The following is a 14,661-nucleotide window of genomic DNA, read 5'->3' as shown; positions in this document are numbered from 1 at the left end:
GGGGGTGTCACTTAGTGCCAATGTGCTTGCCTTGCATGTGCAAGGTCTTGGGTTTGATCCTCAGCACTACACAAAGACATAATAAACCTTATATTAAATCTGACCAATGCCCAGAAAGGCAAGAAGCAAGCAGGAATCAGAGAAGGAGAAAGAGGGGACCGCCAAGAACCCCAATCCCACATTTTTAAAAGCCCATTTAAAGAAATATGTAGGAGGCACAGGAAATACAAATCCTAGACCATCTTGCTTAATCAGGCTGCAGAGATGCTTCCATTTACTCTAAAACCAGCACAGCAGTTAAGTCCGGCCATGGTTTGCCGGGAGAGGCAGTGAGCCACAGTTCTGGTAGAAGAGTCATTTATCACTGACGATGATGAAAATTGCCAGTCCTGGTGACTATAAAAAGCACACCCACGTATTGGATTATTCATTCCCTAAATATTTTTTTCTGCAGACAATGTACCACCTTGTTGTCTTCAGATGAAAGACCCCATCCCCCAGCATACTGCTCCATGGACAGATAAAATACAGGTTCCAATTCCAACACCCCTACAGAGAGCTATCGGAAGGTCTATTAATACTGTGCATCTCATTATGAGGTTAAAAAGTAGGTCAGGGCGAGCAATGGGCCCAGCTCAACAGGCGCTGCCCTGTGGCTAATGGTTGAGAGAGAGGACTCTGCGGTTAAACTGTCCCGCTCACATCTGTGTACACCGCTGCTGTGGCTTCTGGCAGGTAGGTGTTGAGGCTCTGCATTATTTTATTTTATTGCGGTGCTGGGCATTCTACCTCTGAGCTCCACCTCCAGCTTTATTTGATTATTTTTTTCTTTGTTTTGAAACAGGGCCTCGCTAAGTTGCTGAGGCTGGCCTTGAATCCCATCTCAGCCTTCCAAACACTGGGATTACGGGTGTGTGCTACCGCACCAGACTTAGTCTCCCTAGCCTTAAGATAAACCGTTACTGCGGCATCACGGTGAAAGTTAACTAGGGGCATGCGCACCGTTACTTGGCCGGGCCACCGTGCACCCACCAAGTGGGAGCTGCTGTTACCGTCACTGCAGAGGTGCCTCTTATGACCAGAAAGACAGGTAAGTGGGGGCATAGCAGAAGATGGGGGTTTCTGGCCAGAAAGAGCACAGGGCTCGTGTGTGGGAGGTGGTGCTGGTGAGGGGCGAGGAAGGCGGCAGAGGAAGAGGGAAGCTGGAGAGTCGAGGGGTGTGTTCTGGGGCACAGAGGGGAGAGGAAGCAGGGAGACTGGGTTACCCTATGCCCAGAGGGTGCCAAGGCCCATCCCCTGGGCACCGACTGAATATTCCGGGCTGAGCTCAGGGCGGTGTGGAGACACAAGATATATGCCCACCCTGGGGGTTAACGAGGATCGGACACTTGACCAAGGGAAGGCAGGGGTTCAGGTCCAGAGGAAGTCACGGGTCGAGGATAGGGAGCAGGCAGGGCTGGGGTGCCAGCTTGGAACAGGAGGGGGGAGAACTGGGAAGCGTGGCAGGTGCCGAGGCCTGAGGAGTGGAGTGGGGCTGGAGGGGACAGTGAGGGGCAAGGTCAGGGTTTGGGGGTGACTGAGGAAGAAGAAAGGTAAAGCTGGCAGAGGCCTGGTGAGGGGCCAGAGGGCAGGGGGAGGAGTCTGGGAGAAGAAGAAGGGGTCAGAAGACGGGGAGCCTGGCCCAGGTGACCTGTCAGGGACGAGGATGCCTCAGCTGGGCAGGCTCACCGCGGGTGATGGTGAGGACGGTCCCGGGGATGGACTGCCATACTTGAGTGCCTCTGTCCTTGGTGTTCAGCTGGACTCGGCAGAAGTATTTGGAGCTGTCCGTCTTCTGTAGGTTCCAGATGTGAAGGGAGCCAGACTTCTGGTTCCTTTTCCAGTCCAGGTAGAGCCGGTTCTCATAATCCTTATGGGTGAAAGGTGGAGTTGTGTTATAGAAAAATTGCCCATGGAATGTGCTCCGTCTCCAGTATATTCTCACATCAGGTTTGTTGGCTAAACTCCAAGGGTAATAGAAGGTGAAGTTAATTCTGACAGAGCCACCCTCGGGGGCAGATAGGTCTTTTGGTTGGTCGACCCCATAGCTCGATTCTGCTGAGTTACCTAGAGGAGGGAGGGAGGGAAGGAGAGAGATTTGATACTGGCAGAGACAGAGGATGACCCCAGAGCTTCCAGCACCTTCACCCACAGGCAGTGGTGGGACAGACAGCAGAATGGCCCCTCTGGCCTGGTGTCCCCCTCTCCAGGCTCGGAGGAGGAAAGAGGGTGAGGGGTTGAGGTGGACTGGCTCTTTGTTGGGGGTGGGAGGCCCGGCTGTCTCCTGCAATGGACAACTCCCCACATGCCCAGCTACTGCCCCGGCCCATCAGCCCCTCCGTGGCATGGTCAGAGCCCCCCACCGGGGAGGTCACGGCCACTCACCAGCTTGCAGGGATGCTGTTAGCAGCAGCGGCGGTAGCAACAGCGGAACCCAACCCATGGCCTGCTCGCGTCCAGGGGATGAGACAAGCAGAGCTGTTGGGGCGGGAGAGGCGGGACTATGGAGGGCTTCCTGGGGGGACTCACAGGAATGGAGGGGAATCTCAGGCAGAGCAGCCCCAGCAGCTGGGGCCAGGCTTCTTCAGAAGACTGGGGCAAGGTGGGGGACCTTTCTATCTCCACCCATTGGGTGGCCAGCACTTCCTTATCCAATCTGGCTTCTTCTTTTTTTATGTTGCAAAAGGACTTCCCTTGTCTACTGAAGGATCACGGGGCAGCAGGGTACAATTGCACCAGAGGAAGAGACACTGGCACCGCTGCGCTGCAGCGTGCGGAGGCTGGCTTCCCTTTGCACCTACGCTTCTCTTCTGACCCCGAGGGCTTCATGCGGGCTGCCCCAAGCCAGCCAGCCCTGCAGGGTCTCTGCAGCCGCTTCCCCGCCCGTCCTCACAGGCTCCGCCGGCTGACTGGATCTCTGGTCTCGAGCCTTGCCTCAACACCTTGCTTCATTCCCAGCGTCACAACTTTTTCTGCTGGACGTGCTGTTATTTCCGTTATACTTACGGGAAACTGAGGCTTGGAGGGTGTTTGGACTAAATTGATCCCAGATGGAAAGGTAGGGGCAGAGGAGAGGACAAGGGGCCTGCTGGCGTTGTCAGTGCCGCAGGGTGGCACTTTCCTTGGTTCTTTTTCATCCTGAAAGAAAGATTTCAGGTGAGTGGTACGAACAGGATAAACATGAAGGTTTATTCAGCCCAGCAAGTGCGTCCTCAGAGAGGGCCATGTTGGAAGGGTGAGAGGACAGTACACCCCAAAGAGCCGAGGGGCGACGGGAATCCGCATGGTGAGGGCAGGCCCAAGCTAACAGCAAGGACCTGTGAGCAGAAGATGGTCGGGGTGCAGTGCGGGACACTGCCACCAGCTAAAAAAAACAGCTACTGCCCAGGGCATGTCCTCCTGCGGTAGCCTAGGAGGCCAGGCATCTGTGATTCTGTGTCCAGTGCCTAATTCCCACTTAGGATTTATATTTTATTTTTATTTCTTATTTTATTTTTCCTCTTGGTGGTACTGGGGTTGAACCCAGGGCGTTTTCTACCTCTGGGCTCTACTTCTGTACCCATTTTATGTTTTCCTTGGAAACCGGGACTCCCTTCCTTCCTTCATTCCTTCATTCATTTCTTTCCTTCTTCCTCTTCCTCCTCCTCCTCTTCCTTTCCTCCTCCTCCTCCTCCTCCTCTTCTTCTTCTTCTTCTTCTTCTTCTTCTTCTTCTTCTTCTTCTTCTTCTTCTTCTTCCTTCTCCTTCTCCTTTCTTTCTTTCTTTCTTTCTTTCTTCCTTCCTTCATTCATTTCTTTCCTTCCTCCTCCTCCTCCTCCTCCTCCTCCTCCTCCTCCTCCTCCTCCTCCTCTTCTTCTTCTTCTTCTTCTTCTTCTTCTTCTTCTTCTTCTTCTTCTTCTTCTTCTTCTTCTTCTTCCTCCTTCTCCTTCTCCTTCTCCTTCTCCTTCTCCTTCTCCTTTTCTCTCTTTTTCTCTCTCATGGTACTGGGGATGGAATCCAGAGACCTTCTACCTCCGGGCTACACTCCCAGACCTATTTTATATTTTATTTGGAAACAGGGTCTTGCTAAGTTGCTGAGAGCCTCACTACGTAGCTGAGGCTGGCTTCAAACCTGTGCGATCCTCCTGTCTCAGCCTCCCAAGCGCAGGGATTACAAGCATGCACCACCATGTCCGGTTTCTGGGGACCATTTCTCATTTCTAAGCAGGTCTTATCCCTCCCTTCAGATGCTTCCGGGGCACTGAAGAGGCGTCAGTATTCCTGGCCTGCATCCTTTGGTCCTGTGATAGTACCCTCTTTGCTGGAATACGCTCTTCCATCTCAGGGAGTGGCACCAGCCTCACTTCACTGCTCACACAGGAAAACTGTGTGGCCTTGGGACCATCCTTGTCCTCTCTCCCACAGTCAGAACAGCTCTTGCTCTTTCTCCAAAGCCTGGTGTGTGTGTGTGTGTGTGTGTGTGTGTGTGTGTGTGTGTGTGTGTGTGCTGGGTATTGAACCCAGAAGCGTTCTACCTCTATGTATTTTGTACATATGTATCCTATGTATTTTGTACATAGGATTTTGTACATATGTATTTTGTACATAGGATTTTGTACATATGTATTTTGTACATAGGATTTCACTAAGTTGCTGAGGGCCTCACTAGATAGCTGAGGCTGGCCGCAAACCCAGATCCTCCTGTCTCAGCCTCCCAAGTACAGGGATTACAGGCATGTGCCACCGCGCCCGGCTCCCCAAGCCTATTTTGAATCCTTCTGCTCTATCCTCTCCACAGCACACCTTCCTGGGCTCGCACCTGGAGTTCTATAGGATCTTCCTGACCATTCTCAAGTCCACTCTTGCCCGCCTCTCACCCAACACCCACACGAGCCTCCTCTGCAGCACAGTGGTCTTTTCCTAATGTAAATCTGCTCCCCACAAATGGGGACCCTGCACCCACAGTGAAATCCAAATCCCACCTGTGGCCCTGGCGGCCGCTCGCTGCATTTCCTGCGTCCCCCTCCTTTTCTTGCCTCTCACACACTGACTTCCCCGCACCCTGGCAATGCCCAGCTCTTTCCAGCCTCGGAGCCTTTGCACAGGCTGTCCCTGCCTGCAGTGGTCTCCCCGCGGTCTGCCTAGACTTACTCCCGCTCTCATCTTGAGGCCTTATTTGGAATTTCATCTGCCTGGGGGTGCCCCATCATTCTTTCCCAATGCATCCTGGCCTTTTCCTTTGAACGTTTCTTTTCTTTTCTTTCTTTCTTTCTTTCTTTCTTTCTTTCTTTCTTTCTTTCTTTCTTTCTTTCTTTCTTTTTTGTGGTACTGGGGTTCCTGGAAACCCTTCTACCTCCGGGCTACACTCCCAGACCTGTTTTTTATATATATTTTGATTTGGAAACAAGCGTGCACCACCACGCCTGCCTCCTTTGAACATTTCTGATTTGCTTATTGACGTTCTCCTCTGGCTTAGCGTATGGGAGACCCGATGTGCTTACTTCTGTAATCTCTGCATTTAGCGCTTTGCGGTCCTTGGAGGGCGTCAGTAACTCTTTTTGCAGAAATGACATGAGAAAATGGAGAAGGGAACGAGGAGGAGATGTGAAAGGGGGTTTGCAGGGGCCGGGAGTGGAGGGGTAGAGGGGGCTCGCTCCTTCCCTTCTTCCTTTCCCAATGCTGGAAGCTAGAGAGTGACCAGCCCGTAGCCACTCTCTCCGTGCCCCTGTGCAGACAGCCTCGCTGGCCAGCCCACTAAGGACAGATTGGCAGCTTCTTTCTGCCCGCCACCCACAAGTCCTACTCCTTGGCTTGGCACGTCCCAGCGGCAGTTATTTTGGGGGTAGGTGCCCATCCTGTTGTTTTGAAATCACAGAGGCGACACAATCGTCGCCCTGGCCCTGGTCCCCACTGTCCTGGACATGAGTATTGTCTTCTTCAGACCGCCTGCTTTCTGGATGAGGTGGCCCATTTCACAGGCACTGAGGGCTCATCTCTGGAAACCCATGTGTTTCTGGCCCCCAGGGGTTGGCTGGAAACTAAGGTTCAGGCACTGCCCTTATCCCCCTTGATTGTGCCGACAGACCTAGCACCCTGAGCGTTTGTCTGTGTTGGGGATGGGCCGGCCAACTGGCAAAGGAGTCTCTCCACATGGGGCCTGGGAGAGGCCCAGCCAGCAAATGGGGAGGAGGAGACCCCTCCAGCTCCATCCGCCCTCCTGCCCATGTAGGGCCTTTCCCCCGTCCGGCTGGCTGAGCCTGCGCACATGGCTAGGCTGGATTTGTTTTTCCATGGGTCCTGGCTTCTGCCATTCTCTGTTGAGATTTTCTGGCTTTCAGGAGCATGGAGTGGGCCCCTAGGGCTGGAGTTGAGGCCCTGGGGATAGCATGGGGACTGACCACCGACCGGAGGTTACACACTCAGCCCATGGTTGTGGCCCCTGATCCTGCAGTTCTTCAGGCTGGTTCCCTGGAGCGGTCTGCCATCGTGGGGGCCACTTGGGGGCTGCGGCTGAGTGAGACAGTGGCAGGAGCCAGGCTGCTGGACTGTGGGGGAGGGCAGGGCAGGACAGGGAGGGGCTGGTGCAGAGCTGTAGGCCATTGGGGCTGGGTGTGGGCCGTAGGGACCCCAGAGACCTGAGGACTGGGGACAACTCCAGAGCAGGGTCCGGGGCTAAGCCCGAGGTTAGCAGGGGCCAGACAGAGTAAGGAGGGACCGGGTAGCATGGGGCAGACTGTCTGGTGAGCCTGGCGCAGGGTGGTAGGAGGCGGTCCCTGGCAGAGGCTGGGGCTTGTCTGGGAAGCCAAGCTTGGTCCTGCCCTTGGACTAAGTGCTGGGCTGTCATGGTGGGGCTTTGGAGCCTGGGTCTTGGACATAAACAGGTCACTCTGTCCCTACCCCTGCCCCTGGCTTGGGGTCATGGGCCTTCGCAGAGGGTCCCTCTAGGGACTGCCAAGCCTTTCCGCAGCAGTGTTAGCAGAGGGTCCCTCTAGGGACTGCCAAGCCTTTCCGCAGCAGTGTTAAGCGCCACCTAGTGGAGACGCGGACCACCCGCGGAGGCCATCTAAGGACCCCACTGTTGGCTGGGGCCCAGCCGCCCACTTAGGAGCTGCCTTGTCTAGTCAAGTGTCCTTCCCCTAAGGCTCCCTCTGCCTCTCTGCTCTGTGACCCCTCACAATTCCTGAGCTTCTCTGGATCCCAGAGGATCTCAGACTGCAATTTGTTCAAAGGAATTTCTGAAAATACCTACCTCTGGCATGGCTGGCTTCTAAATAAACCAGTCCAAGTAAGGTTACCCAAGACTTGGTCACCTGATTGGCGACTCCCTCTAGCAGCCTCTTCCTCCTCCTTCTCTTCATCCTCCTCTTTCTCCTCTTCCTCCTCCTTCTCTTCATCCTCCTCCTTCTCCTTCCTCATCCTATTTTTTCTTTTTTGTACTGGGGACTAAACCCAGGGTAATAACCTCTGAGCTAGACTCCCCCAAGCCCTTTAAAAAATTTTTTTTTTGTTTTTGTTTTTTTTGGTGGTATTGGGGGTGGAACCCAGAGGCTTTCTACCTCTGGGCTATACTCCCAGACCTTTTTTTTTTAAATATTTTATTTGGAAACAGGGTCTCACTAAGTTGCTGAGAGCCTCACTAAGTAGCTGAGGCTGGCTTCGAACCTGTGTGATCCTCCTGTCTCAGCCTCCCAAGCACGGGAATTACAAGCGTGCGCCACCACGCCCGGCTATTTTTTTAAATTTTGAAACTGTGTCTCACTAAGTTGCTGAGACCCTCTGCACCCTTCTTATGTACCTGAGAGCTGGGCTTGGTAGTGCACACTTGTAATTCCATTACTTGAGACAGGAAGATTGCAAATTCTTGGTCAGCATCAGCAACTTAGCAAGGCCCTCTGCAACTTAGTGAAACCCTGTTTTAAAAATAAAAAATAAAATAAGATTGGGGGTGTAGCTCAGAGGTAGACTGCCCCTGGGTTCAATCTCCAGTTACCCACTCTGCCCCCCAACACACACTTGAAAAGTCCCTGAGCATCCTGAGGTTATGCGAGCCCTTGGGTCACACAGTGGGAGAGACCAGGGCATCCACACCCAAGTCTGGTCAAGCTGAAACCTTTGGATACCGTGATGGTGATGGTGGGTAAACATGGATGCCTGGGAAGCTGGAGGGGAGGAAGGTAGAGGTGTTAGCCTCAGTTCTGTCTGCTTGGGCAAGTTAGCTCTCTTAGGCCTCAATTTCCACACACAGGGAGTAAACAGAAGAAAAGAAGCCCACAGATAGCTGAGCCGGGTCTGTGATCCAGTGCCCCAGGGGTCTGTGCAGAGCACAGCTCAGCTGCCTGGGCCCTTCTGCCTGCTGCTGGTTCTGGTACTTGGGCTGGACAGTGGGGAGCTGTTGGCTGTGGGGTGTCTTACTGGGTCCCCAGGTGTTTTGCTTGGAGCATCACAAGGACCAGGTTGCTGATGGCTTCCTGAGTTAGTGAAGCCAGGCCAGGGTGGGGGCTCATCCCCGACTCCAGGATGGGGTGGGGGCCCTCAGAGTTCCCTGTTGTCCACATCCTAGAGAGGAAACCTTTCTGGGGAGCCTCCTCAAACCGTGACAACACAATTACCGTGATGCCCCTGTCTCAGGTTTGGTCCAGGTTCCAGGATGCTGGGTCCTTGTTGACTCCCTCCCTCTGTGACATCTCTCTTCTCTGATCCTCCTGGGACCTCTGCAGCCCCCTTCCTCTGTCCTGTGAGCTGCCAGCCATGACTAGCCAGTGCCGAGGGCTTCTGGGAGAAGGGGAGCCGGGGCTGAGCAAGGCAGGCCTTTCCATACCAGCAGCGTGGAGCTGGTGGCCGTGGGGCTGGGTCCTGAGAGGGCCACATCAGTGCAGGCCTGAGTAGCAGGCCAGGTTGCTGGAAGAGCCTGTGGTTGTGCTTGGCTTCTGGGCAGGCTTCCCTGAGCAGGGCGGAGAGCCCGGTGGCTGGCACTGCCTAGAACCCCCCGAGCAGGTCTTGCAGCTTACAGCACTGTCTCCCCATGCTGTCTCCTACGGCAAAGGCGCAGGAGGCTGATGCTGCACCCGCACACAGAGGAGGGCTGGCTCCCAGCCGGGAAGTTCCAGGGAAGGCAAATGTGTGTTCAGTTCCTGCATCTTCAAGGGCTTCTGCCTGCCCCTGAGGGGCTGTGGGGAGCAGTGCCGAGTGCTCTAGTAATGGGAGGAGCGGCCCGTGTGGTAGGACTGAGTGGGACCATCTGCCGGGGCCGTCGAACCCCAATTCTGTCTTCCCAGCCTCTCGTGTCCCTCTAGCAATGTTTGCAGGGCTGGGAGGTGCCCCTTGCTGGACGCTGCCCTTCAGCCTCCCTGCTGAGCCCTATCCTTTTCTGGCTCTATCCTGGTCCCGCCTCCAAAGTGTTGAATCTGATCTCTAAAGCCCCCAAAGAAGAAAAGGTCCAGCCAAGTCCCAGGTCAGAGGAACCGCTTTATTGACTCAGTTACTGACCTCATCCGGGAGGCTGGGGCTGTGTACAAAACAGGAAATGACCTGCAATGGGGCTTCAATGTTGTGTGTAAGCCAACCTGTGCTCATACCTGCACGCACGCCAGCCACATCCACGGCCAGAGGACCCCGGCCAGGGGGTACGGAGGCCCTTATTAGAAGCCCAGAAATAAAACAAGATGTGGGAAGAAGGTAGACATCAGGACACAGACACTCAATAGAAGGGGCCCCCTGGGAGGGTACAAGGTGGTGTGGACCTAGGGTCTCTGTCATTGAACTCCCAAGCACCCCTTCATAGGCCTGGGCCCCTGAGGGTCAGGGCAAGTGGTAAGGTTGGGGCCAGTGCTTGGAGGCCTCTCTCCTGTCCAAGTATAGAGTCCATTCTCAACAGAGATGAAACTGCTGTGCACGGAGGCCGGCAGGGAAGCCTTCGGGGCAGGCGCCTGGGGTCGGCGTGCTGTGTGGACGGGGCATGGTGCCCACCAGGACGGTTGCTGGTGGGGGTGGACCGTGTTGGGAGCTGCAGAGCAGAAGGCCGTGGGGGTTGAGGGCATCTGAAGTGCAGCCAGGGAGGCTTGGCCGGTGGCCTATGGAAGAAGGAGGAGGGCCAGGTGGGGCTCTACCTCTAGGTATAGCCCCAGCCCCTTCCCGCCCACTCCCCACTCCAAACACCTCAGCCTCACCCGAGCTCTCCTCTGTGTCTGGGCCCCGGCTGGGGGCAGCTGAAGCCCAGTAACAGACCTAGGAGGGAGAGAGGAGGAGTCAGATCATGGCGTGGCTACCCTGATGGCCTGGGGACTCGGGCTGGGTCGGCTCTCACCTACGCCTCTGCCAGCGCAGGATGTGTGAGACTAGGATGCAGCCACACAGGAGGACGGAGCCCCCCAAGATCCCAGCCATGCCTGTCCGCAACATGGGGGCTGGAGTCGGGGCAGAGAGCCCTGGAGGTGGAGAGACAGGCAACATCAGATGACCCGTGGGTGCTGGGGTCTTATCTGCCCCCATCTCTCCTCAGCCCCACCTTGGTCTGGGCCCGGCTGGGGGTCGGGGTCTCCACAGGCTTCCTGGGAGCCATTGGGGAAGGACACAAACTTGCAGCAGAAGGTGGTGTTGGCTCGGGGGCTTCTGGCCTCAGACCCTTCCAGGGTGAGGGAGACACTGCTTTTGGTTTCCCAGCGGGCCTGGCGGACAGGGGCCCACTGCTGGATGCCGAATTCAGGGTCCAACACAGCCAGACTGGTCCCTCCGGCAGCATCCGGCCCTCCCCAGCTCACAATCACCATGGAGACGAAGCCAGACCCCAGGGTCCCACAGTAGACAGTGAAGGTCGGGAGCTTCGTGGCCTCCATCTGGACTTGCACCCACACCTTGGCGGTCCCTGCAGAAAAGGAACAGGACGATCTGTGGGCTGCATCCCTCCCCATGGCTCTGGTCTGTCTCTGACATTCCCACTCACCTGGAGAGAAGCAGAGCATCAGCAGTCCCCAGAGCAGGACCAGGAGCAGGGGCCCCGCCATGGCTCCCTCTCGGCCCAGGCTCTGCGGGCTGCAAGCGGCCAGGGTGCTCCGGTTCTCACTGCAGGAAGTTTTTAATGTTGTCAGCAGGCTGGGGAACAGCTGCTGCCCGCAGCCCAGCCCCACTTCCTCCCCTTATGCCTCAGAGGTAGCTCACATGGGACGACAGCGTTCCCCCTCAGGTGACAATGACAGGCCTTGTCCTGTCTCCCAGGAGCAGGGGCAGGTTGTGTCACAGGTGCTGGCTGTGGGACAGGGCAGAGGTACGTGATGCTGAAAAGTGGTGCTTCCTCGGGGGATGGGCACTCGGCTGCTCAGGGCGCCCCTCCCCCACCCCCTGCCCAGCTAAGGGGTAGCCGCACAGAGGAATCTGGGTAGATCCTGTAAGCAGAAAAGCTGGCTGGGAGACCATGTGAGAGCTAGGGGACCTCGCAACATGCTCTATACCAACATGTTTGCTTATTTATTTATTTATTTATTGGTACTCGGGATTGTACTCAGGGGCATTCTACCTCTGAGATATGCCCCCAGCCCTTTTTTAATTTTTTATTTTGAAACGAAGTCTGTCTAAGTTGCTGATGGTCTTGCTAAATTGCTGAGGCTGGACTCTAACTTGTGTTTCAGCCTCCCAAGCACTGGGATTATAGGTGTGTGCCACCATGCTTGGCTCCAACGTGTTTAAATCTGCTGCCCCGCTCGCCCTCCTGAGCTTCTGCTCTAGGTCTGTTTCTAGAGCACAGTTCCGGGATGCCCAAGGATAGAGCTTAACATGCCCCACACTGAGCTCCGCCTTCTGTGGCCTCCCTCCTCACAGGCAGATGGCACCCTGTTTCCAGCTGCTCAGGCCCAAAGAGCATGGTCAACTGTGGCTCTTCTCTTTGGTCTCCAACCTGTCAGGACCTCCTGCTGCCTTCCTATTTTAACCATCCCTGCCACCTCCCTGACTTAAGTCATCATTTGCCTGGAGGAGCAAGAATAATAATTAGCCTCACTGGTGTCCTGGCAGCTGCCTCGGCCCCCCTCCGCTCTTCCTCAGTGTGTAGGTGGCCTGAGTGAGGCTGGGTGCCCATGTCACACAGCACTGCCCTTGGCTGAGGGGGTAGCTCAGAGCCCAAGCCGAGGCTCTAGCCCTGGCCCTGCCCCTCCCCTGGCCCCCTCGACTCCTACCCAGGAGGACGGGTTGGCATTTGGCTGCTAGGTGTGGATGGGGAGGAGATGAGAGACTTCTACCACAGGTTCTGTTTTCTCTTTCCATAAGGCATTGTTCCAAATCGCTGTTTGTTCATTTATGGAATGTGCACAGACCAGAACGCTCCTGTATGTGCCGTGACAGGTGACCCTTTCCAGGAGCCAGAAAGCCTTGTGTGCTTGCTGTGAGCCTGAGTCTGGGGCCTGAATCAAAATCCGAGCTTTAGCGTCGCCTCTGGATGCGGTGAGAAGGGAAGCAATGGCCCTCTGTCCTGGTGTTAGAGTTACACATAAAATGCCACCTCGAGAGCTCATTTATGAATATTCAGGTTTGCTCGCAGGGCGTGGTGGCGCACGCTTGTAATCCCGGAGCCTGGGAGGCGGAGACAGGAGGATCATGCAGGTTCGAAGCCAGCCTCGCTGGCTTAAGAGATCCTGTTTCCAAATAAAAAAAGATAAAAATAGATCTGGGAGTGTAGCCTGGGGGTAGAAGGGTTTCCAGGAACCCCAGTACCACCAAAATAAATAAATAAATTAATTAATTAATTCAGGTTTGCTCTAGTTAAGCCATAAGAGCTGTAATCTCAGCAGTGCTTAAGTCCATTGTAATAGGTTTCTCTGGGTGGTGGCCTGAGCTGGAGGGTGTGGCTGGGGGGTCGGTCTCTGGGGCTGCTGCTTTTGGGGATTGTATATAGTTTCTCTCTCTCCCCCTTGAGTCCAGCCTCCATGATGTGAGGTGCACAGCCCTTATGCGCTCGCTCTTCTCTCTCCTCTTCTTCTTCTTCTTCTTCTTCTTCTTCTTCTTCTTCTTCTTCTTCTTCTTCTTCTTCTTCTTCTTCTTCTTCTTCTCCTCCTCCTCCTCCTCCTCCTCCTCCTCCTCCTCCTCCTCCTTCTTCTTTTTCTTTCTCTCTCTCTCTCTCTCTCTCTCTCTCTCTCTCTCTCTCTCTCTCTCCTCTCTCTCCTACTGCCGTGCCCTGAGATCTGTGATCCCTGACCTCACAGGGACAGAACTGAGGGCAAATAAACTTCTTTCCTCTAAGTTACCTGGTCATTGTTTCAGATTATGGCTGTGAGAATGCTGACTAATACACCTGGGTTCTCTCTCTTCTGAGGCCTGGCTTGTGTGTCAGCATGTTTAATCCTAAAATGTTTGCCATAAATCAACTTGGCTCTCAAGCAAACCATCACCTCATCCTTACCCCGCCGCCTATAAACTGGCCTGCGCAGGTGTGTAACCAGCAGGGCCTCCGGGCCAGTCACCCCAGGTTTCTAGCCTGTTTGGCATTTTCTTAACCTTTTGACTTTCTCCAAGGTCCAAAGTACCAGCCCGACTCAGACCTCTGTCACCGCGTCCTGCACTACTGTGCCCACGCACAGAGTTGAGAACTGTGTGACTCACACCTCAGGTGGTCCGGCCGTGCAGGAGCAGGGCACCTGGGGCTGCTGGCCTAACCCCCTTCCTCTGGAGACTCTCTCACCTACCAAAATCCTACCTACATTGCGAGACCCACCACCTCTAGGAAGCTGACCTGCGTGAGCGCTTCCTTCTTGGTCACAGGAGGAAGGTAACCGGCAGCCTGCCTTGCACAGGTTGACCCTAAGCCTTGGTGGAAGAGTTGCCAACATATGATCAACGCAAAATACAGAAGGGGAGCTCAGAACTTCTTGATGAATATATTTATTAGGGGAAAAAAAAAAAGCCGGGCATGGTGGCTCACACTTGTAATCCCAGCATTCGGGGGGCTGAGACAGGATGATCGCAGTTCGCGGACAGCCTCAGCTACTTAGTGAGGCCCTCTGCAACTTAGTGAGACCCTGTTTCAAAATAAAGAGAATAAAAAATAGGGCAGGGGGTGTAGCTCGGAGGTCGAAATGCCCCTGGGTTTCATCTTCAAGCCCCCCAAAAAAGAAAAAAAAAAGGAAAAAATTTTTGTGTGTGTATGTATAGGGGTTGAACCCAGGAGGATTCTATCTCTGAGCTACTCCCCCAGCCCTTAAATTCTTTTAAATTTTGAAACAGGGTCTCACTAGATTGCTGAGAGTCTCACTGTGTTGCTGAGGCTGTCTTCAAACCTATAATCATCCTGTCTCATGCTCCCAAATCCTGGGGTTACAGACACGCATCAGCACACCTAGCTTACTGATAGATTTAAAGGCCTAAATCTCATGACTCACCAATAGTCTCAAGATTTTTTTCAGTGTTGGAAGCCATGTTATTCTCTCAGTAAATTTTTACTGGGTAAGATCCAAACAATAAGCTGGGTACAGAGGTACACACCTGTAATCTCAGAACTTGGGTTAGGTTATGACAGGAGGATTGCAGGCTCAAGGCCAACATCAGCAACTTGTTTCAAAATAAGACTTGTTTCAAAATAAAAAAAAAAGTAGGTTTGAAGATATAACTCAGAGGTAGGATGCCCCCTGGGTTCAACCTGCAATGCCCAAATAGACAAACAAAC

This window comes from Muscardinus avellanarius (genome assembly GCF_963383645.1).
Source record: "Muscardinus avellanarius genome assembly, chromosome: 10".
In the NCBI taxonomy this organism is placed as follows: domain Eukaryota; kingdom Metazoa; phylum Chordata; class Mammalia; order Rodentia; family Gliridae; genus Muscardinus; species Muscardinus avellanarius.
The sequence above is the reverse complement of the archived record's forward strand: the minus strand, read 5'-3'. Positions refer to the sequence as shown.